Here is a 23,406-nt window from a genome sequence, read left to right as displayed (position 1 = left end):
AGTATGACAATTGGGTTTGTGGTCTCGCTATAATTTATTCTGGTTCCGGGTAGTTTCGGGTAAGTATAAGATGGATCACAACATAGTTGGATTCATCAAGCAACTAGGCTTGATTGGTTTTACTTAAGCATGAGCACTTAAGCAATTAATTATCCATGGTTGCTATCAAGGTTGATTCATCTTGCTGGTGATTGCTAGCTAGGGTTTATAGGTCCTTATAAGCAGGGTTGATGAGAATTCCTTATTTTCTTCAAAAGAATAACTTTTGAAGAACATACTTCTTAAGTAATAAGAAGTATATCAATTAGGGTTGAGGTTACTCTCTATTTTCTTCAAAAGAATAACTTTTGAAGAACATACTTCTTAAATAATAAGAAGTATATCAATTAGGGTTATGGTTGTCTAGTTTTTGTTATTGGATCCACTAAGTAAGGAATGGTGGTTTCCTAAATAGGATGGTTGATAAGTATCCAACACTAGTAGGATTTAGTGGAATATGGTTAGGTAATGCTCAAGATTTGGCATGGTTGCTCCTCGAGGTTCATCACATTGGTGTGATGCTAATCATGGATAGTTAAGGATGGTGGTCTTGGAAATAGGAACTAGGGTTTTACACTTGGTTAATCCTACTTGATCATCTTGGTTTAAGGGCATGCATACATGGAATACTACATTGCTAGTGATAGGGTTCTACATTTTATGTGGAAATAGGTATGTCATTAGTTGCTAATCATGGCTCTATGATTTGAAATAAAGTACCATGGTCACATGTTCTAACCTTGGTTTTAGGTTAGAAGTAAATAAGGTTTCACATGTAGTAATGGAGCTAAGGTCTAAATGGCATTAGGGTTTTAGGATTACACATGAAATTATGAAACCACAATGTTACTTTATTGGAACTAGGGTTTCATAATTATTACTTAGTTCTTGGTTAATAACTTTATTATAAAGTTGAAGCTATTAATAACTTAAGAATAAAAATAATATTTCATTTGACATTTATTATTTTTAACCAATTAATAATTAGGGTAATTATTAATCGTGGTTTAAATTTCCCTAATAATGATTTAACAAAATAACAAATAAAGAAAATTAGTTTTCATGTTTTCTTTATTTGCTTATTGGTTTTATTTAATTTATAAATGGTTTCTTAATTTCTGAATTTTTAATTGTATTTAGAATTTAAAATTAAAGGCTTAAATAACAAGTATTAAATAATTGAATTTTTATTAAAAATAAAAATTTCATTTTATATTTTTATTGGATAGAGTTTTCTTGTCTAAGAATTTTAATATCTCATTTATATTTTTCTGACTTAAATTGGATTTTCTAAATTTATTTGAAATTGCAGTAGTATAGAGGATTTAAATTAAAACTGGAAATGCTAACTACACCCGGTGACTTTACCCACACAGTCACTGACTGGTGGGGCTAAGCCACGGTGGCTGCCACATGGTGCCGATGTGGCAACCATGTGCATCACCGGCGGCCAGTGGTGGTCACCGCCGGCGAGTCTGGGTTCCCGCGGGGCTGTGAGTGGGCGCGTTAGAACGAGGACAACGAGGCGATGCTGATGGTGGCGGCACCGCTCCGATTTGGTCACCGGAGCGTGCCCGGCGACGAGGTGCGGCTACGGTGGTCACGGGCTAGCGACGTGGTGGCGCTACGGCATGCAATCGGACTAAGCGAGCACATCACGAGATCGAGGAGCTCACCGAGAGCATGATGCGCGAGACGGCGAGACTTGTCGGGGCCTGTGTCGCCGGAATCGCCTGCTCCCGTCATCGGAGAAGACGAGCTTGATGGCAGTGCTACGGTCCAGTCGGGGTCGATTCCTCTTGCAGGAAGAGCATGCCGCGGACGGCGGTCTCAGCGGTGGTAACGGCGAAGCTCGGGGATGCTCCGAACGGCGGCAATGGTCGACGTCTGCGCTGCTAGGGTTTCGGTAGGAAGAGGAAAATCGAGCAGAGGAGGGGGAAAATCCCGAGCTAGGGTTCTTAGGGGAGCTTTATACGGCGCCAGGAGCGAGCCTTGTCACAGCTTCGGACGAGGAGGGATCGACAGCGCGAGGGGGAAGAGGAGCACGTCTTCGTGCTGGCCTCCAGCACACGAAGAGGATGAGGATGACCCTCACCTCTGTTTTTTAGACGAAGGGGTATGGTGGGCTGGTGTTGGGCTGCGGTTGAGGCCAGTGTTGGGCTGTGGTGCTGGGCTGCACCGTGGGCTGCTCGGCCAGGTAAGTCCAGGTAGGTTTTTCTCTCCTCTTTTCTTTTTCTGATTTTATTTTCTGTTTTCAAATTTCATTTTATGTTTTGCTGATTCAAATTCAACATGAATTTGCAGGTATCTGGTTATTTAGATCACATTAATTCTATTTATAAGAATCACTATGTCACTGGATTGTTTAACACAAATATATTGTTTTATTTGTATGTTTGGAAGCTTTATTCCAAATTTCAATTAAACATGAGTTTAGGTGTTCATTTTATTCTTAGGTTTTTCTTGTGAATCAATTTGTTTGGAAGTATTGGAGTTGATAATTCCAGCTCAAGATATTTCGGAGGTTATTATTAGGGCTTGTTATCTTATTTGAAAGGTTGGGTGTTCCCATAAGATTTTATGTGAGCAACAATCTATTAGGGTTTATGATTTCTATTTCAACCCCCTTGTAAAGTTAACACTCTTATTATCTTGAAAGTACATAAGGTAGGTATTGTCTCCCTCAAGGTTGCTCTTGGTTACAAGAATAAGTGGTTGATAACCACACATATGGTTTTAATTATAAGATGTATCACAGGGTTTTCCTCAGGGTTAATAATTGAAGTATAAGATTTTATTACTATGCCATACTAGGGTTCTAATGATATTCACGTAATGGCAATTGGTTTGAATTTCAGTTATGGCCTAGGTTTATATTATGATCACCATAGTGATACATAAACTAGGGTTGAGGTTTTAGTTCTGGGTTGTAAAGATGAGATGACACCATATTGCATGAGCTAGGGTTTAATCTCCCCTAACCATGATAAGGTGGTTGTTTACTTAACATTTTATGTTCTCCTCTAGTTACTATGATATTGAGAATTGGTGTTATCTTATACCAATAGATTTCTTTTATATTCTTAATCTATTGTTAAAGTACTAAAGTAGCTATAATTCTTTTTATAGTTAACTTTGGTGATAATGATGAATGGTTTCTCACCATATATATTATAGGCTTTAACTCTAAGCTTTACTTATGAGCTTATATCTTCTACTTCAAGTTCTTAGGGTTTATGATCACTACACAATTTATAATGATCAAGGTTTGGCTTCCTAAGTTATTACTAGAAATATTTAGATATGGTTTTACCAATTACCCCTCTCACTTCACAAGGACTTGGATTATAATCTAAGGTTCTACTCTAGGAATGATGATGTGATTATCTATATATGTGGTCTTCCTTAGAATTTCTACCTTGCTATCTTCCGTAGCTTGTTCTTCGAGAATTCCGATAAACCCGCATCTTGTGGCATGCCTCCACCTCCTAGCTGCTTCATCTTGATCCTAACTATTTTATGGAGTGGCTCAATGTGTTGGTCTTCTTGCATCATGGTGCAAGATGATGAGATGAATGAGGTAGAGGGTTCCTTTTATAGGCTTGGGCATGCTCTTATATCATGACACATGGGTGGATGACTCTTGCTTTAATTTGATGAGTAAGGTGCTTGGTTGTCATGCTCTCATCCATAGCAATCCTTTAAGCATGAGGTGGCATAGCTTAGGATTCAAGCTATGTAGATATTTTTATCCTATGTGGCATTGAGATTATCCTCTCATGTGATTTATTTTTGGATAGCCAAGTGGCTTTTGTTACTAAATATCTTGTGAATGATTTTATGCTTGTGGTTGAGTCACTATATCATATGTGATTGTATTTATATTATTATTGGGATCAAAATGTCAAAGATAAGGATTATACCCCAATTTTGAATGGTGATGTTTGATTTCACCAAGGCATGATCATATGAGTTTCAAAATACTCATAGTTTATTTTATTCAAATAGTTTGAACTATAATTCGTAATGTAAACGAATTTAGTTTTGTGATATTCCACATATTTAATAAGTTATGATTGAAATCAGAAGGTGTGGCTTTTATGCACTTAGGTCCTTGTGTTTTACTATATTTGGTATTTAGTTTTAAAGTGAATTCAATTGTACCTCAAGGTAGTTGCTTAACTTTTAAGTGTTAATAATTTAAAGTGTGCTTCTTATCTCTTTAATGGTTATATACCTCTCCCATCTCTAGTGTTTAATGATAAGCTTTTATTGGTGTTAAGTTCAAGAGTTTAGTTCAAGAAATACCATGAGGTTCATGGTAGGACTATTTATTTGTTTAAGACATGGAAAAGATAAGTTAAGAATAGTTTCTCCATTTTATTGTTACTTGATTTCCAATTGAATAGATGTTCATATGTTATGGCAAGGAATACCATATTATGATCTTTAATAAGATCAAGTAGTTGATCCTTGTTTAATATGTTCTTGTGTTGGTTTTAATTCCATTTGATCTAACCCCTTAGATCAAATCATCTCTACCTAAAACAAGGTTTTAGAAAAGGTCACATTGAGGTTTATATCACTGGACTTGATGATCTACTTCAATTCCATCAAGGTCAATTGAAACTTCAGTTACTGTGACTGTTTTACTTTAAAGCGTGAAAATTCCCCGGATTTTCTATGCATGAATGCAATGCACACATCTGTTTCCTCTATTTTGTAACCCCAGATCCTGGGATATTACAGTTAGCGGCCCAATGTTCTTCTCTAACAATATGCATGCTCCAACCATTAAGGTGGTAGATCTCTCTTACTTCAGACAAGACGGACATGCATAGCAACTCACATGATATTCAACAAAGAATAGTTGATGGCGTCCCCGAAACATGGTTATCGCACAACAAGCAACTTAATAAGAGATAAAGTGCATAAGTACATATTCAATACCACAATAGTTTTTAAGCTATTTGTCCCATGAGCTATATATTGCAAAGGTGAATGATGGAATTTTAAAGGTAGCACTCAAGCAATTTACTTTGGAATGGCGGATAAATACCATGTAGTAGGTAGGTATGGTGGACACAAATGGCATAGTGGTTGGCTCAAGGATTTTGGATGCATGAGAAGTATTCCCTCTCGATACAAGGTTTAGGCTAGCAAGGTTATTTGAAACAAACACAAGGATGAACGGTGCAGACAAAACTCACATAAAAGACATATTGTAAACATCATAAGACTCCACACCGTCTTCCTTGTTGTTCAAAACTCAATACTAGATGTTATCTAGACTCTAGAGAAACCAAATATGCAAACCAAATTAGCAAGCTCTAAGTATTTCTTCATTAATGGGTGCAAAGTATATGATGCAAGAGCTTAAACATGAGCACAACAATTGCCAAGTATCAAATTATCCAAGACATTTTAGAGTTACTACATGTAGCATTTTCCAATTCCAACCATATAACAATTTAACGAAGAAGAAACTTCGCCATGAATACTATGAGTAGAGCCTAAGGACATACTTGTCCATATGCTACAGCTGAGCGTGTCTCTCTCCCATAAAGTGAATGCTAGGATCCATTTTATTCAAACAAAAACAAAAAATAAAAACAAACCGACGCTCCAAGCAAAGTACATAAGATGTGACGGAATAAAAATATAGTTTCAGGGGAGGAACCTGATAATGTTGTCGATGAAGAAGGGGATGCCTTGGGCATCCCCAAGCTGTCTTCTTATAATATGCAGGGGTGAACCACCGGGGCATCCCCAAGCTTAGAGCTTTCACTCTCCTTGATCATATTGCATCATACTCCTCTCTTGATCCTTGAAAACTTCCTCCACACCAAACTCGAAACAACTCATTAGAGGGTTAGTGCATAATAAAAATTCACATGTTCAGAGGTGACACAATCATTCTTAACACTTCTGGACATTGCATAAAGCTACTTGGACATTAATGGATCAAAGAAATTCATCCAACATAGCAAAAGAGGCAATGCGAAATAAAAGGCAGAATCTGTCAAAACAGAACAGTCCGTAAAGATGGATTTTATTAGGCCACCAGACTTGCTCAAACGAAAATGCTCAAATTGAATGAAAGTTGCGTACATATCTGAGGATCACGCACTTAAATTGGCTTAATTTTGTGAGCTACCTACAGGGATATAGACCCAGATTCGTGACAGCAAAGAAATCTGGAACTGCGCAATAATCCAAATCTAGTACTTACTTTACTATCAAAGACTTTACTTGGCACAACAAAACATAAAACTAAGATAAGGAGAGGTTGCTACAGTAGTAAACAACTTCCAAGACACAAATATAAAACAAAAATACTGTAGTAAAAACATGGGTTGTCTCCCATAAGCGCTTTTCTTTAACGCCTTTCAGCTAGGCGCAGAAAGTGTATCTCAAGTAACATCAAGAGACGAAGCATCAACATCATAATTTGTTCTAATAATAGAATCATAAGGTAACTTCATTCTCTTTCTAGGGATGTGTTCCATACCTTTGTTGGAAATTGATATTTAATATTACATTCCTTCATATCAATAGTAGCACCAACGGTTCGAAGAAAAGGTCTTCCCAATATAATGGGGCAAGATGCATTGCATTCAATATCCAAGATAACAAAATCAACGGGGACAAGGTTATTGTTAACCATAATATGAACATTATCAACTCTCCCCAAAGGTTACTTTTTAGCATTATCAGCGAGATTAACATCCAAATAACAATTTTTCAATGGTGGCAAGTCAAGCATATCATAGACTTTCTTAGGCATAACAGAAATACTTGCACCAAGATCACATAAAGCATTACAATCAAAATCTTTGACCCTCATTTTAATTATGGGCTCCCAACCATCTTCTAGCTTTCTAGGAATAGACGTTTCAAGTTTTAGTTTCTCTTCTCTAGCTTTTATGAGAGCATTTGTAATATGTTTTGTGAAAGCCAAATTTATAGCACTAGCATTAGGACTTTTAGCAAGTTTTTGTAAGAACTTTATAACTTCAGAGATGTGGCAATCATCAAAATCTAAATCATTACAATCTAAAGCAATGGGATTATCATCCCCAAGGTTGGAAAAAATTTCAGCAGTTTTATCACGAGCGGTTTCAGCAGTTTTAGCAGCTTCGGGTAATTTTGCGCGCTTTGCACTAGGAGTAGAAGCATTGCCAACACCAATTATTTTACCATTGATAGTAGGAGGTGCAGCAACATGTGAATCATTAGCATTGCTAGTGGTGGTAATAGTCCAAACTTTAGCTACATTTTTATCTTTAGCTAGTTTTTCATTTTCTTCTCTATCCCACCTAGCACACAGTTCATCCATTAATCTTATATTCTCATTAATTCTAACTTGGATGGCATTTGCTGTAGTAAAAATTTTATTCTAAATATCCCTATTAGGCATAACTTTCGATTTCAAAAGATCAACATCAGAGGAAGGACTATCAACTCTAGAAACAAGAATATCAATTTTATTGAGTTTTCCTCAAGAGATTTGTTAAAAGCAGTTTGTGTACTAATAAATTCTTTAAGCATGGCTTCAAATCCAGGGGGTGTATTCCTATTATTGTTGTAAGAATTCCCATAAGAATTAGCATAACCGTTACCATTATTATAAGGATATGGCCTATAGTTATTACTAGAATTGTTCCGGCAAGCATTGTTGTTGAAATTATTATTTTTTATGAAGTTTACATCAACATGTTCTTCTTGAGCAACCAATGAAGCTAATGGAACATTATTAGGATCAACATTAGTCCTATCATTCGCAAGCATAGACATAATAGCATCAACCTTATCATTCAAGGAAGAGGATTCTTCAACAGAATTTACCTTCTTACCTTGTGGAGCTCTTTCCGTGTGCCATTCAGAGTAATTAACCATCATATTATCAAGAAGCTTTGTTGCTTCACCAAGAGTGATGGACATAAAGGTACCTCCAGCAGCTGAATCCAATAAATTCCGCGAAGAAAAAATTAGTCCTGCATAGAAGGTTTGGATGATCATCCAAGTAGTCAGTCCATGGGTTGGGCAATTTTTAACCAAAGATTTCATTCTTTCCCAAGCTTGAGCAACATGTTCATTATCCAATTGTTTAAAATTCATTATGCTACTCCTCAAAGATATAATTTTAGCAGGGGGATAATATCTACCAATAAAAGCATCCTTGCATTTAGTCCAGGAATCAATACTATTCTTAGGCAGTGATAGCAACCAATCTTTAGCTCTTCCTCTTAATGAGAAAGGAAACAATTTTAATTTTATAATGTCACCATCTACATCTTTATACTTTTGCATTTCACATAGTTCAAAAAAATTATTGAGATGGGCAGACAGCATCATCGTAACTAACACCGGAAAATTGCTCTCGCATAACAAGATTCAAGTAAAGCAGGTTTAATTTCAAAGAATTCTGCTGTAGTAGCAGGTGGAGCAATAGGTGTGCATAAGAAATCATTATTATTTGTGCTAGTGAAGTCACACAACTTAGTATTTTCAGGGTTGGCCATTTTAGCAGTAGTAAATAAAGCAAACTAGATAAAGTAAATGCAAGTAAACTAATTTTTTTGTGTTTTTAATATAGCAAACAAGACAGTAAATAAAGTAAAGCTAGCAACTATTTTTTTTGTGTTTTGATATAATGCACCAAACAAAGTAGTAAATAAAATAAAGCAAGACAAAAACAAAGTAAAGAGATTGAGAAGTGGAGACTCCCCTTGTAGCGTGTCTTGATCTCCCCGGCAACGGCGCCGTAAAATATGCTTGATGGCGTGTATTTCACACGTTCGTTGGGCAACCCCAAGAGGAAGGTATGATGCGCACAGCAGCAAGTTTTCCCTCGAAAGAAACCAAGGTTTATCGAACCAGGAGGAGCCAAGAAGCACGTTGAAGGTTGATGGCGGCGGGATGTAGTGCGGCGCAACACCGGGGATTCCGGCGCCAACGTGGAACCTGCACAACACAACCAAAGTACTTTGCCCCAACGAAACAGTGAGGTTGTCAATCTCACCGGCTTGCTGTAACAAAGGATTAACCGTATTGTGTGGAAGATGATTGTTTGCAGAGAAAACAGTAAAACAAGTATTGCAGCAGATTTGTATTTCAGTATTAAAGAATGGACCGGGGTCCACAGTTCACTAGAGGTGTCTCTCCCATAAGATAAAAGCATGTTGGGTGAACAAATTACGGTCGGGCAATTGACAAATAGAGAGGGCATAACAATGCACATACATGTCATGATAAGTATAGTGAGATTTAATTGGGCATTACGACAAAGTACATAGACCGCCATCCAATCGCATCTATGCCTAAAAAGTCCACCTTCAGGTTATCATCCGAACCCTTCCAAGTATTAAGTTGCAAAGCAACGGACAATTGCATTAAGTATGGTGCGTAATGTAATCAACAACTACATCCTCGGACATAGCGCCAATGTTTTATCCCTAGTGGCAACGAGACAACACAACCTTAGAACTTTCTCGTCACTCGTCCCAGGTGTCAATGCGAGCATGAACCCACTATCGAGCATAAATACTCCCTCTTGGAGTTAAAAGTAAAAACTTGGCCAGAGCCTCTACTAGTAACGGAGAGCATGCAAGATCATAAACAACACATATGTAATAACTTGATAATTAACATAACATGGTATTCTCTATCCATCGGATCCCGACAAACACAACATACAGTATTACAGATAGATGATCTTGATCATGTTAGGCAGCTCACAAGATCCAACAATGAAGCACAATGAGGAGAAGACAACCATCTAGCTACCGCTATGGACCCATAGTCCAGGGGTGAACTACTCACTCATCACTCCGGAGGCGACCATGGCGGTGTAAAGTCCTCCGGGAGATGAATCCCCTCTCCGGCAGGGCGCCGGAGGAGATCTCCAGAATCCCCCGAGATGGGATCGGCGGCGGCGTCTCTGGAAGGTTTTCCGTATCGTGGTTTTTCGCCTCAGGGTTTTCGCGACGGAGGCTTTAAGTAGGCGGAAGGGCAGAGTCGGGGGCTGTCGAGGGGCCCACACCACAGGGCGGCGCGGGCCCCCCCTTGGCCGCGCCGCCATGTGGTGTCGCCACCTCGTGGCCCCACTTCGTATGCTCTTCGGTCCTCTGGAAGCTTCGTGGCAAAATAGGACCCTGGGCGTTGATTTCGTCCAATTCCAAGAATATTTCTTTACTAGGATTTCTGAAACCAAAAACAGCAGAAAACGACGAAGCGGCACTTCAAGCATCTTGTTAATAGGTTAGTTCCGGAAAATGCACGAATATGACATAAAGTGTGCATAAAACATGTAGGTATCATCAATAATATGGCATAGAACATAAGAAATTATCGATACGTCGGAGACGTATCAAGCTGATTGAAGGAGACGGTCACGGACATCCAACAAGAACTGGTCGCGGTCCAGAATTTGTCGCTCCACTGCCTGATTACGAATCTCGCCTGGAGTATAATCACGAAGAGACGGAGGGTCACAACCATACACAATCCTAAAAGGTGTGTCCTTCAGCGCCGAGTGATAGGAAGTGTTGTAGCAGTACTCAGCCCATGGTAACCATTGAAGCCACTGTCGAGGCCTATCCCCGATAATGCATCTAAAGTACATAGTGATGACCTTATTCACTGCCTCAGACTGGCTGTCCGACTGTGGATGGAATGCGGAACTCATGTCTAAGCGTGTACCCGCAGCCGCAAATAAAGCTTTCCGAAATCCCGAAATTAATACCACATCTCTGTCCGAAACAATGGACATAGGAAAACTGTGAAGACGAACAATATGGGAGAAAAACTCCTTAGCAACCGTCTCAGCAGTATATGGATGTGCCAAAGGAATAAAATGGGCATACTTGGAGAAACGATCCACCACTGTAAGGATGACACTCCTACCGCCCACCTTAGGTAATGCCTCAATAAAATCCATGGAGATGTCTTCCCAAACACGAGATTGTACTGTCAATGGCTGTAACAGTCCAGCGGGATGAAGTTGCTCTGTCTTATTGCCTAGGCAAACTGTACAAGCACGAATATACTGCTGTAGGGCGGACCATGCTTGTGGCAAATAAAAATCCCAGCGTAGGCGATGCAAAGACTTCTGGATACCTTCATGACCATCATCGTGAGCTGCCGCGAAGACCTCCCCGACAAGCGGCGACGAGGGAGGCACATAAGCCCGTTGCTGGAACCTAACAATGTCGTCGACCAATGCCCAAGGCTGTCCCAACTCGCCCGACTCAAGCTGTTCCCGAAAGGCGACCAATGGTAGGTCTGTGTGCGCGGCCTGACGGAGAGCCTCAAATAGATCAAAAGAAGCCCCGATGATAGCGCAGGTATGGCCGGTAGAAACCTCACGGCGAGAAAGAGCGTCGGCGACAATGTTTAGTCGTCCTGGTTTATACTCCACTGTAAAGTCAAAGCCCAAAAGCTTGCCAACCCAATGATGCTGCAGAATTGTGGCCAGGCACTGGTCCAGCAAAAATTTGAGGCTGTAATGATCAGTTTTGACAATGAAAGCATGACCCCAGAGATAAGGGCGCCAATGCCGCACGGCTTGAACAAGCCCTATGAGTTTCCTCTCATATATAGCTAGAGAAACATGTCGTGGAGCGATGGGTTTGCTAAAGTAGGCAATTGGCCCTTCTCCTCGATGCATCACGGCACCAAAACCAGATCCGGAAGCATCACATTCCACAATGAACGGAGCTGTAAAATCAGGCAACCGAAGAACCGATGCGATGAGTGAGTGCAACCTTAAGGGCATCAAATGCGGTCGCCGCCTGGTCAGTCCAGAGAAATCCATCCTTCTTCAGTAGTGCGGTGAGGGGTGCCGCAATGGTGTCGAACACCTTAATGAACTTGCGGTAGTATCCCACCAAACACAAAAATCCCCTCACAACTCGAACTGTACGGGGTACCGGCCAGTCGACCACGGCGAGGACCTTATCGTTGTCCATGGCCACTCCTTCCGCAGAGATGACGTGTCCCAGATAGACCATAGATTCCTCCCCAAAAGAGCACTTGGAGCGCTTGAGATACAACTGATGTGTGCGCATAGCCTCCAAGACGAGCTTGACATGATGAAGGTGGTCCGACCACGAGGAGCTGTATATCACAATGTCGTCAAAGAAAACCAGATTAAATCGACGAAGGAAAGGTCCAAGTACATCGTTCATCGGTGCTTGGAAGGTCGCGTGCGCATTGGTTAACCCAAATTCCATCAGCACAAACTCGAAATGGCCCTCATGAGTGCGGAACACCGTTTTGTGGATGTCTTCCGGGGCCATTCGAACTTGATGGTAGCCTGATCGAAGGTCCAGCTTCGTGAAAAATCGGGCGCCTTTCAGCTCGTCTAGCAGCTCATCCACAACTGGAATAGGGAACTTGTCCTTGATGGTGACCATGTTGAGACCATGAAAATCGATACAAAAACGCCATGTACCATCATGCTTGCGGACCAGGAGCACATGTGATGAGAACACCGATGAGCTGTGGCGGATAAGGCCCCGAGCAAGCATCTCTGCACATTGGCGTTCCAGTTCATCCTTCTGAATAGCCGGGTAGCGGTAGGGCCGGGTGGCGACGGGCTGCGTCCCGAGAATGAGGTGAATATGATGGTCATGGGTGCGTGGTGGCGGTAGACCCTGGGATGGGTGAAGACGTCCGAGAACACGACCAGGAGGTTGTCGAGAAGAGCTCTGCCCTCGCAGACATGTATGTGTGCAGGCCGGCCTGAAGAACCAAGACCTGTCCACTCCACCCGATGGTCCGTGTGCCAAAACGACATCCACTGAGTGGTGAAATCCCACACAATGGGTCTGAGCGTCTTGAGAAAACGGGTACCAAGCACAACGTCAAACCCGCCCAATGGAATGGCGTGCAACTCGACTAAAAAACTCTCTGTGTCAATTGTGATCTCTGCCTGCTTGAGTAGTCCACGGCAAGTAACCTGGTCCCCATTAGCCACTGTGACTCCAAGGCGGCGATCAGAGGAGAAGGGCAACCCCACGACGGTGGCCAATTCCTCGTGGATGAAGTTATGCGTACTACCAAAATCCAGCGAGGGCAACCAGGTCACGATCCCCGATACGTATAGCAACCTGCATGGTATCGGCCGGTGGGAATGCCGATGACAGCGAGAAGTGAAATTTTGGCCTCCTCGTGTGCATCCGCTAAGGCCTCCTCCTCGTCATCAGCGGACTGTATGTAGAACAACCGTTTGCAGCGATGTCCCCGCACAAACTTCTCGTCTCAATTGAAGCACAGGCCCTTGGCACGGCGGTCGTCCATCTCAGCAGGGGTGAGCTTTTTGAAAATGAGTGCTGGTGCTGACCCGACTGATTCCTGGGCTGCCGGAGTGGGGCTGGCTGCGGTCCTGGACGGGCGGATTGGCCGAGCAGCAGTTGTGGCGGCTCCAGTAACAATGTTCATGTGCTCGAAGGATATGTCTAAGTCCATCGCGGCGTCAAGCGTAGCAGGTTTCAACATCTCCACCTGCATCTTCATGGGCTCCCCCAAATTATTGGTGAATATATCCCGCTCCTCGGCGTCGGCGATTGGCTGGATCCGTGAGAGATTTTCGAGGAAGCGATTGGAGTAATCCGCGACAGTGCCAGTACGGCGTGTCGAGATCAGCTGACCGAAGGGGTTGGCGCGCGTCGGTGGTCAGAAGTGGCTTGAGATTAGGGTCTGAAACTCGCCCCAAGATGGCCGCTGACCCAGTTGTTCCTCGAGGTGGCCGTACCATAAGGCGGCGACATCGATGAGGTGGTACGAAGCCAACCAGGTCTTATCGGATTCCTGCGTTCGCTGACCGAGGAAGAAGAGGTTGCAGAACATCAACCATGCTCGTGGGTCGCTCGCCCCATCAAAGAGGGGAAAGTCGATTTTGTAGAGGTGGGGGCGCGATCAGATGCGTCCGCCATGGCAGGCGGTTCACCAACCCTGGCCGTAGACGTTGGCGCCTGCATGAGGCCTAGGCCACCAAGTTGGGGCGCGCCCTTCCCTTCAAGGCGAAGGAGAGCGAGATTGTGGGCACGTTGATGCTGAAGTCAGTATCCGCGATATCGCCACGAAGCTTTTGGGAGCATCTCGGCGATGGACTTGAGGGTGGCGCGGTCCGCCGCACGTTCAACCCTTGCTTGGTGATTTCATCGGCGAGGCTGGTGAGGGTGGCGAGCACAGATTGGTGATCCTCCTGCTATTTGTCGATGATCTCGGCTAGGATTTGCGGAGGTGGCGGCAGAGGCGCCATGGCAGCCGCCGGGATCGAAGATGAATCTGATACCAAGTTGTCACGGGTTGGTGGAGGATTGGATCGTAGGTTGTAGGTGTGATCGGTGGGTGGCTTAGGGCGATAATCCCGTCGGCCTATGGTTGGAGAAGGAAGTGAGGATAGGCGCCTCGGCGCAGGAGCAAGAGGTGAGAGATTGGATTAATTCTTCTTGTCCATTAAAATGCATAGGGGTGGCTTTATATAATAGCCAATTACAGAATTTGCATCTAACTCTAACTCCAGTTTAGGTAATTGGCGGGGTAACCTTCTTCGAGACTAAACCTTTCCAATTATACCCAAACTCTACTAACTTAAACTAGGAAGACTGTAAGGGGTCGCAGGGCCCTTGCCCTTGCGATGGCTGTAGGATTGGCCCCACATGACACTCATGTTCAGAAATTTGCTAATTTTATTTTAGTTTAAAATTTATTAAATATTTCAATCATTTTTCTAAACATGGGCAGGCGCGGCAACGCGCGCTTTTATGGTCTAGTAAATTATATGGCTAGTGTATGTAGGACCCTCGCAAAAAAGGGAATATATATAGGTATGTGTATATCACATTTGGAACTAAATATCCAGTTATGTCACCTACACAAAAGTAAAAAAATGTATTGTACACAATATAGTAGTAGACATGTACTATTCATAATATATAGCGAAATTCAATACATGCCACAATCATCATCCTAATTACTGGAAAACCACACACGCCTCGATGCCACCAGAGAAACGAACATCATCATTCATCATTTATCTTCCTTCCACACTTGATGAACAACCTCCACAACTTTCTTCTTCTGTATTGGCTTAGTTAGGTGGAGATCCATCCCTGCTTGGATGGTCTTCTGCAGGTCCTCTTCCTCAGAGTGCACAGTCAACGCGATGATTGGGGTGCAGATCCCGTAACGGGTTTCTTCCTCATGGATGCACTTTGTCTCTTCGTAGCCGTCCATCACCGGCATATGAAAAACATAGAAGATCGAGCAGTGTCAAAACCGTCATCAGAAACAAAAGATTGATTGAATTGACTTGCTTGGCATCGACAAATGGAAAATGTACCTGGCAATCCATGAATATCACGTCGTAGGGCAAGGCCACCCATTCCTCTGAAGCAGCACCACCACTTGCAATCTCAAGAGCATTGATGAACGTTGCCACAACCTCGGATCCATCCACTGCTACCACAACAGTTGCAACTAGAGTGCTCAACATTTTCTTCTGAATAAACTGCAGCGCCCTCGTGGCTTCCACCAGCAGGACGCGCTTCCCTTCCAGAGGGTTGTCATCTTTAAGCTTGGGAGGCTCCTGGGGCACTTCAGCCGTATACGTGGTTTCAGACGACGCGGCGTGGCCTCCAGAGGCTTGTCGTCTCCAAGCCTGGGTGGCTCCTGGGCACTGCCGCCGCAGATGTGATTTCAGACGACGCGGCAGTGGCCTAATCCACCGCCGGTAGCTCTTTGATGGTGATCCCGACATAATGTGAATGCTGTTGAGGAAATTGAGAGGCCTGGAGCTCTCTCATGACCTGGAGGAGCTTGCGCAGCCGGGAGCTGTGGATCGACTTACGCAGGTCCATGTCGCAGCTCGCCGCCTACTTGAGCCTCCTCGGATCCTCGGAGGAGGTCATTTAGGTCAGTAATGCACGCCACCATGCACGGAACTTGGTGCTTGATCCTCACGAGGCTCAGCGCCTCCTGGAGTATCTCGTTGAGCCTCCCATCGGAGATGTCGATGATGATGAGCAGGCCGAATGGGTGGAGGTGCCCTTCGTGGTTGCCGCTGCTGTTCCGCAGGACCTGGGTGACCATCTCTTTGGAGCTGAAGCACCGGACAGTGATACGTTGCAAACGTATCTATAATTTTTGATGCTCCATGCTTATTTTACCAATTTATGTATGCTTTTCTTACACTTCGTTGCACTTTTATACATTTTCCGACACTAACCTATTGACAAGATGCCACAATGTCAGTTCCCTGTTTTCTGCTGTTTTGTATTTCAGAAAAGTTGTACAGGAAATATTCTCAGAATTGGACGAAAGGAAAGCCGAAGATCTTATTTTTCCGTAACAAAGACGAAGTTCAAAGGGGGGGGACGAAGAGGCGCCATAGGGCGGCCAGACCAGGCCTAGGTGTGGCCCGGGCCCTGGCCGCGCCTAGGGGTGGTCTGAGCCCCCTGGCCTCCACCGGCCTCGCCCTTCCGCCTTGATGGTGCTGCCAAGGAAGTTGGCAATCACGTTGGGGAACCCAGAGAGGAAGGCGTGATGATCACATCAGCAAGTTTTACGTCAGTAAGAAACCTAGGTTTAATCGACCAATATGAGTAAGGCGTGACTTCTGAAGGTGTTGCTAGCTAACTAGTGGCAGGACGCACTACCAGCGTCAACAACAACGTGGAACCTGCACACAACACAACCAAAATACTTTGCCCCAACTTACAATGAGGTTATCAATCTCACCGGTTTTGCTGAACACAAATGATTAAACGTATCGAGTGGAAGGAGATGTTTGCAGTAATTAAAGAGAGCATAGCTTACAGTAAGCAAACAGAACAAAATTGCAGTGGATGAATTTATCAATATAAAGGAAAGGACCGGGGTCCACAGTTCACTAGAGGTGTCTCTCCATAAAGATAAATAACATGCTAGGTGAACAAATTACAGCTGGGTAATTGACAGAATACCGACCATACATGACAAGATGATTACTATGAGATTCATCTAGGCATTAGAACATAATACATAGACCGTAATCCAACTGTGTCTATGACTAATAATCCACCTTCCGGTTATCGTCCGAACCCCTTCCAGTATTAAGTTGCAAGCAACAGATTATCGCATTAAGCAATGTGTGTAAAGTAAACAATAGAGTTACCCTTGGATAAAACATTGTTGTTTTCTCTCTAGTAGCAACAACACATTTACAATCTTAGAAGTTATTGTCAATCTTCCATAAAACTAGAGGCATGAACCTACTATCAAGCATAAATACCCCCTCTTGGAGCCACAAGTATCTAGTTGGCCAGAGTATCTACTAGCAACAAAGAGCATGCAAGATCACAAATAACATGTGACAAGAATATATAATAGATCTCAACATATTAGACAATATTAATCGGATCCCAGCAAACACAACATGTAGCATTACATAAGGATGATCTTGATCATGTAGGGCAGGTCACAAGATCTAAACATGAGGCACAAATTGGAGAAGACAACCATCTAGTTATTGCTATGGACCCATAGTCCAGGGATGAACTACTCACGCATCACTTCGGAGGCGGGCATGGCGATGTAGATGCCTCCGGTGATGATTTCCCCCTCCGGTAGGGTGCCGGGAAGAGCTTCAGAACCCTCCCGAGCTAGGGTCTGCAATGGCGGCCGCGACGGAACTTTTCGTCGATGGAGGCTCGAGTATTCAAGGTTTTCTCGAGATCATGAATAAATAGGACGATTGGCGATGTCGGTGGAGGGCAGGGGGCCCACACCACCCCTAGGAGCGGGCCAGGTCCAGGCCACGCCTAGGGCTGGTCTGGCCGCCCTGCTGCCTTTCTTCAACCTCCTCTGGACTCTGTCTTCGTTACGGAAAAATATTGACTTCGGCTTTTATTTCGTCCAATTCTGAGAATATTCCCTATACAACTTTTCTGAAATACAAAACAAAAAAAAAGGGAACTGGCACTGTGGCATCTTGTTAATAGGTTAGTGCCGGAAAATGTATAAAAGTGCAACGAAGCATGAGCAAAACATATATAAATTAGTGTAAAACAAGCATGGAGCATCAAAAGTTATAGATACGTTTGTGACGTATCACGCCTATAAGAAGCTTCCCGACGCGTGAACCCTAAAAAACCAGCCTCCATCCACGTAAAGTTCTGTAGCTCCGCCGCCGTCGCAGACAAGATTCGGGGGACAGAAGTCTCTGTTCCGGCACCCTGCCGGGACAGGGAATTGCACCCGGAGCCATCTCCATCGACTCCATCGCCATCTTCATCGCATTGCTGACTCCCATGATGAGGAGTGAGTAGTTCTCCCCCGAGGTTGAGGGCTTTACCGGTAGCTACATGGTCTATCTATCTCTCCATGTATGATTTTTATGTGATCATGAGCTTTGTAATCTAGTTTAATAAGTAGATGTTATTCTTCAACTATTGTGCTACTCAAGTGGTTTTATTATGTGAACTTCGGGAACACCTTGTCCCGCGGTGTGAAGGTGACGAGTGTGCACACCGTGTTTGTTTCTTAAGCTTAATTTACATAAATATTTATGAATTGTGGCGACTAGTTAGTACCATCTTTGTATGCTCAGAGTGACAGCGTGGGGTGTCCATAATTGGGAATGCGAACTTTAAGGAATGCTTATGTAGCCCTACACAGTGAATTTGTGTTTATTAGCAAACCGGAGAGTGGTTCAGAGTAGCATAGTGAAATGATAATATCTATGTATTCAATTATGGTATCATTATTGAGAGTGTCCACTAGTGAAAGTATGATCCCTAGACCTTGTTTCCAAGCATTGATGCACCGTTTACAACCAGTCTGCTACATGTTTGCTTGCTGCCATTTTTATTTCAGATTGCAATTACTACTCATAATCATCCATATTACTTGTATTTCACTATCTCTTCGCCGAACTAGTGCACCTATACACCTGACAAGTGTATTGGGTGTGTTGGGGACACAAGAGACTTCTTGTATCGTAATTGCAGGGTTGCTTGAGAGGAATATCTTTAACCTCTACCTCCCCGAGTTTGATAAACCTTGGGTGATCCACTTAAGGGAAACTTGTTGTTGTTCTACAAACCACTGCACTTGGAGGCCCAACACTGTCTACAAGAATAGAAACGTGCGTAGACATCAGTCAGCTACACCGTCCAAGTCATCACCGCCGCCCTGTGGCGAAGAGATCGACGCTGGCCTGGACGGCGAGGCGCCCACGGCGGCGCGCGCCTTCTCCATTGTCGGGGCGAGGAGCTCGGCGCGCGGGACGGGCCAGACATTCATCCCGAGGTTCTCCATCCATGTCTGGAGGACCCGCCGGGTCTTGTCCCCGTGGACTAGGAGGACGCATTGCCCACCCTTGAAGCAGCCATGCTCCCTGAACAAGGACGGCGCCGCCCTCCCCTGCTCGATGTCCTCTTCAGCATCGCTGATCTTGAGGAAGACGTTGAATCCGAAGCACGTTCCCGCTTCTCCAGGCTCTTTGTCCTTGATGCTTATTTCACCACCCATCAAACGTACCTTATCAAAACAAGAACAACAAATAAGTAACAACATTGTAAGAAATACAAAGTAAAAAAAACATCACATCCTGCAAAGTTATACATAGCCTGCAAAGTTATACATAGCCTGCGAACCAAAAGGTACACTAATACACAATACCTTGTGTTATTAACAAAAGCAACATAAGTGTTGTCTCTAGTTTTAAACCTAGTGAAAAAATAGCTTTTGGATCAATATGTAGCCATCCTAATTCACAAAGCAAAAAAATACACCGTTATTTTTACTAAAGTTGCAAAAGGAAAAAAGAGTATAAATTTTACTAGTCTATAATTTATGCATCCGGTCATACAACTGTTTGATTGGATTACAATAAAAGCAAAGGATTTTCAGAACTCTAAGACGCAATATTGCAATTTCATGCCCATTTGAATCCTATGGGATATTTATTTCTTTGATTACATCATAATAAAAAACAAAGGGTATTCTAAAGAAATAAAAGGATTATTTCCAAGAGGGTTGAGTGGATATAAAATTTATCATCAATATAGCGCAAATGAATCCTTAAAAAAAAATCCTTATGTTATTAGGTCCTACGATCAATCAGCAAACATAGAAAATTTTCTATGTATTACAATCCAAATTTCCCATGAAACTCCTTTTAATAAAATAGAGCATTGGCTACAATCACCGTTCTAATTGTGGTAGTTGAACATGAATAAATAATATAAGGACGTAAGCCACTTACAAAGGATTGCACAATGCCTAGGCCTAGGCCGGTGCCACCATGCCCTTCCTTTACCTGTACGTAGTTTTCAAATATAGATTTCCTTTTCTCCTTTGGAATCCCAACACCTGTATCTACTACATCAAAGTAAAATTCAATAGCGTTAGGATCATTCTGAATAAGTGATCGGTTAGCATTGTGCTCGGCACCTTCTTCCCTCATTCCTAGCAGCCTTCGACAGAACACGCTCGCACGCCAGCGGGGGGCGAACCTAGATGGGGTGCTGATCATGGAAGTCCTTACGATAGGGCGGTTGGCCCACACACGGAGCACGACATGGCCGTCGTGCGTGAACTTGATGGCATTTCCAAGAAGGTTGTCAAGGATCTATTTGAAGCGCTTGCGGTCACCGATGACCGCATCGCATCGAAGAACAGAGAAGTCATAGGGGTCCCAAACCACCTCAACGCCTCTATAAATACCGACGACGTTCGCCATATCCATGGATTCTTCAAGGACGTCGGCCATGCTGAACTGCACCTCCTCCAATTGCATCTTCCTGGACTCCATCTTGCCCATGTCTAGTATGGTGTTAAGTATATCTGCAACACACGTGTTACATATATGAGCTGAATCAACATGTGTTGAACAAAGAAACTTGTTACACATCCAAGTACGCACATAACCAAGATGGAGCCTCTCAATGTGCTCCTACATCCGAAAACGTACACAACCAGGATGAATCGTACATTTGAATATTTGATAAAATATTAGCCTAGCTCTTTAATAGACAAAGACTAAACACATGGTGTGGCTAACATGAGTGCGGCCATCTATGTGAAATTGTGAACTACTCAAAACATTATATATATTCTTTCTTGGGAACTAAATGAATGTTAACTCGTCAAAAAATAGAACTGCACACTGTAGAAACTGTGGACTACTTTTTTTCTACTGGAAAAAGGTTCAACTGAACTATTGCACACTTTACAAATAAAAATTGTGAACTCATTATTTGTACAACCTCACTTTATATATGACGTGCAAATTTGTAGTGATGTGATTACATTAATTAGCTAAATTACCATGAACGGATCATATCTTCCAAAAAAAGTGGCAAGCATACATGACATGCATGGTATGTAGGGAGATATATGGATGTATGAAACTGACCAAAGAGTTTCTTGGTGCCAATCTCCATCTGGTCGAGGTAGTAGGTGAGGTTGGGGTTTGCCCGCGCCTCTGTCCGGGAGACATTGATGAGTCCGGCGACAGCAGCGAGCGAGGAACGGATGTCGTGGCTAGCGGACGCGAATGCGTTGCTCTTATTCATGCTCTTGCGCTCTGCCTGCTGGAGCACTTCCTTCTGCCTCATGATGTCACCCTGGAGCACCGCCTCCCGCGACCCCGACCGCCACAACGCCCGCGCCATGAAGAAGCACGCCACAGCCGCCATGGCCAGGAGCAAGCACACGACAGAGACCACGGCCACCCCTATCTCGTGAAACATGGCCTCCTTTTGCCACACCAGCCGGAGTCCCTGAAGAAGAAGGAGATGATTATCTCTGGTGATGTTAGTACTATGCTGTTGCGGCAGACGACCAATCTGAAATTTTCAAGCATGTTGCGTCCGTGGTAGCTGCTAGTACGATGAAAGGATCGAAGTGAGGAGCAAAAAATCATGGAGGTTCAATCTTTCGGATCAGTGGCGGACCTAAGATTTTATCAATGGGCATGCCGCACAAAAAATTTAATGGCCATTTCAATAGAAGCTTTTTACCAATTCAACAAACAATTATAAAATTTGCATCTAATATGATATAAAAGCAATAAATAATAAGCAATCATGAATTAAGTTGGAAAGTTGTATAAATTACAATTCCTTGATGCAGGTTCATGGGTAATGTATAAGTTTCTCTTCATAACTAAACAGTTTGAGCAAAAATGCATATAGGACAATGTATAGCATGTACAACATGTTTAGCAATACCCCGCAAAAAAGAAAAAAAAACAAGTTTAGCAAAACTTAGCAATGATATGAATCAATAGTTCATAGATTAGTACAGTGCCTGCTGAGTCTGGATGCATGGGGCGTACCGACGTGGATTACCGTGGCCTCGTGGGATCCCGGCCGGCGATGGACGAACTGGCTTGTTTGCGCTTTGCGGCGTATCGGCCCAAGCAGCAAAGGGAGAACTGGCGTCTAGGTTCTTGGCCCGGTGTGCCGCGTGACGGCGTGACCAACATCCAGACAGATTGGATCATCTGAAGCGGCGATCGATGATTCGCTCATGCTCATATGGACGAGGACGACTGGACGAGTGTGGCGGCATGGCCGGCTGGTCGCTGGCGAACTGCCGTCGGCTGGACCTAGCTAGCTGGGCATGGGCGTGGCGCCAGCCTCTGGCGACCTAACATCTCTATTCGCTGATCGTGGAGAGGAGACGAGCGGAGACTGCAGGCGGGGTCGTGGGATCAATCTAAGCAGTCGGACGCGGTCGCTAGTACTGCTTATCCCCTAATTTTTCTCTCGATAAAACATCTCCGATTGCCTGATTAGCCCAGTCCTTAAGATTTTCTGCTATGCATGGCTGGGCTGTCTGCTTCGGATCCGTGTGATATGGAAGCAAATCTGTTTTCCATCACTTCTCCTCATGGAAAGTTTCTAGTTTTTACGTAGGCATGCACCTTATCATCCTGGATAGTTAATGACATTTGTTTTGTGAAGATTTCGCAGATACTTGACTCGTTAATACGTGCGACGGTATAATTACCTCACTATTAAAAGCTTAATTTGGTGGTGCTGTGTTTGCAAAGGGAGAAAGATGGGCCGTCCTTATGTCTATAGTTAGAAAAGTTTGCTCCCACTCGAAGTCATCACGTTTCTACTACCATTAGATTTGCATCCAACGGTAAAGATTTGCTCATCTACTCTTATACTCCCTCCGTTCTCTTTTAATTAACTCAAATTTAGTATAAAATTGTACTAAATCTGAGTTAATTAAAAAAGAACGGAGGGAGTATATCCCAACCACATCTTCGTCGGCCCTATGTTGATTCATTATCCATACAACAAAAATGGAAGAAATATTCCGAAAAATGGAAGCAATAATTGTGTTAGACATCAGAGG

The 23,406-nt window shown here is 43.3% G+C and overlaps 1 pseudogene; it reads right to left on the bottom strand.

Annotated features, from left to right (window-relative positions):
* Positions 1-11,768: 11,768 nt before the first annotated feature.
* LOC124695368 lies at positions 11,769-21,785 on the bottom strand (annotated as a pseudogene).
* Positions 21,786-23,406: the final 1,621 nt, after the last annotated feature.

The sequence above is a fragment of the Lolium rigidum genome, chromosome 3 (genome assembly GCF_022539505.1).
Source record: "Lolium rigidum isolate FL_2022 chromosome 3, APGP_CSIRO_Lrig_0.1, whole genome shotgun sequence".
Classification (NCBI taxonomy): domain Eukaryota; kingdom Viridiplantae; phylum Streptophyta; class Magnoliopsida; order Poales; family Poaceae; genus Lolium; species Lolium rigidum.
The sequence above is the reverse complement of the archived record's forward strand: the minus strand, read 5'-3'. Positions and strand labels throughout refer to the sequence as shown.